The sequence below is a fragment of the Oryzias melastigma genome, linkage group LG9, assembly GCF_002922805.2.
Source record: "Oryzias melastigma strain HK-1 linkage group LG9, ASM292280v2, whole genome shotgun sequence".
NCBI lineage: Eukaryota > Metazoa > Chordata > Actinopteri > Beloniformes > Adrianichthyidae > Oryzias > Oryzias melastigma.
The window spans coordinates 15,680,249-15,682,624 of record NC_050520.1 but is presented as its reverse complement, the minus strand read 5'-3'; positions in this window follow the sequence as shown (position 1 = coordinate 15,682,624).

The following is a 2,376-nucleotide window of genomic DNA, read 5'->3' as shown; positions in this document are numbered from 1 at the left end:
ATGTAAAAATATAAATACAAACAAAAAATATAAAATAATAAAAACACTACCAATAGAATGTTGTATACAGATCAGGTAATGACACCGTCACCCAGACGAACCACGCAACCTCAACTGACGTCACCGCTCTGAAGCGAATGTCACAAAGTGTCACGTTTCATCATAATCCGTTGATGAGTGTCGTGATTACGACATAACGAACAGCATCCGAGTTAGGATACATGCCCTTGAACCAGTGCTGATCTTAATCAAAAAATCTAGAAAGCTCGAGATTAAAAACGAGACTGAAAGACACAGATCACACTTGAGGGAATAGTCACCCCAGCAAGCCCAGAAATGGAAACGGGAACAAAAACGAAAGTGAAAGCTGAAACTTCCAAACAGAGTCTCAGCCAGGCTAAAATCCACAAACTCGTCAGTAAAAAATATGAGAAAATAATGGACGAAAATTTGGAAATTTATAAAAAACACCTTGGCAAGGTATCAGTAGAAAACGCTCGCTTGCAAGAGGAACTGAAAGCTCTTCAACAAAAGTATGAGGAGGATGCGAAAGCTGCTAAATCAATTCCAAATTTGAAAAAAGTAAGAAAAGAAGTCCTTTTGGAGAAGATAAAGTTGGAAGATGAATTTGAAGCCTTCCGAACAAACCACGACACGACAATCAAAAAAATGCGTGAGTCCTTCCAACAGGAAATCGAGGATTTGAATAAAAAACATCAAAACAATGTACAAAAAATAAAAGCAAAGTTGGAAAAAGAGAAAGAGCAGGCCGTGAATAAAACAACAAATGAATATGAAGAGAAGATTTCGAAACTTGAGAAACAGTTGTCCAAAGAAATTAGGACATTGACTCGAGAAAAGGAAGTCCTGGGAAACAAAGTAGAAACGTTGACGGCTTCTTGTAAAGACAAAGATTCCAAAATTGTTGATTTGGAGAATAAAATGAGGGAGGAAAGCGAGGGTTTCGAAGAAGCTCTAAACCGCCAGCGGAGGGAAGCATCAAGTGAAATTAATAATTTAAGGCACATAGAAAGATGCTTGAAAGAGAAGTTACTGAGCCGCAACAGAGAAGCTCAATATGTGCTAGTTAGATCCTTCAAAGACGAACTTTTGCAAGTTGAGAACCTAATAAAGCAGAAAGATGAAGCAAATGAAACACTGCGGAGCGGCAGACGTCATATTGAAGCTTGCAATGATGCTTTGGAGGTCAAAAACGAGTATTTAAGAGTAAAGGTTTCCAAGCTGGAAAGAGAAATAGCTGATACTAATCAGAAAAGCGCACAAGACGCAAAAGAACATGAAGAAAGATTGGAAATAATAGCAAATTTGGAAATCAAAATTGAGGAGCTTACAAAGACAAAAGATGAACTCAATGAAAAGTTAGAGAGCTCAAAATCAAAGAATGCTGAGTACTGTCAGAAGTATAAGGACTTGAAAGAATTGCACCTCTCTTGCTTGGATGACCTAAAGTCATGTTACAAATTGCCAATCAAAAGTAAGCGATTTGCACATAGATTCAATTTAACTGCGGAAAGATATTTGGAGGGACACGATAGGCCTACTCAAGAAGAGTTGCAGGCCAATTTTCAGAAAGAAATTGATGCCCTGAAAGCTCATCATGAGTACATCTGCAGTAAACACAAAAAAGAGGTTGCGTCTCTGAAGTATCAACTCAAAGACATCAATTTAGCATATAATGACTTAAGATATAAGGCAGTGTATGCTGAAAACCAGTTGCTGGACGAGATGGCCAGGTTCAAGAAAAAACAAGGGACTTACAAAGGAGAGGTTTTATGGGAGACTTTGAGGTCTGACATAAAGAATAACAAGATACTACCAAAGATAGACTGCTGGAGGGGCAAAGAAGAGAAAACTCAACCTCAACCCTCCGGTCCTGACCCTGACAAGTTACCTTACTTGAATTGTGCTTTTAAATTTGATCGACCCCCTGAGCTTAGAAATCAAAGACCAACACGATACGTCTAAGGACCTTAGAGAGGAACAGAAATGTTTTTCGGTTGGGAGGGGACCTTCTCTTTTAGGGGGTGGGGAAAACATTATTAGGGACTTCCTCCTTTGTGGGTGGGGCAAATATTATTTAGTAGGTACCTCCCCTTTGGGGGGGTGGAAATATTATTAGTAGGAACCTCCTCTTTTAGGGGTGGGGGTAGTAAGTACCTCCCTCCCCTTTTGGGGGGTTGAAATATTAGTAGGAACCTCCTCTTTTAGGGGTGGGAGAAACATTATTAGTAGGCACCTCCTCCTTTGCGGGTGGGGGAAACATTATTAGTAGGCACCTCCCCTTTTGGGGTGGTGGAAATATTATTAGTTAAAACCTCCTCTTTTAGGGGTGGGGGTAACATTATCGGTAGGGAC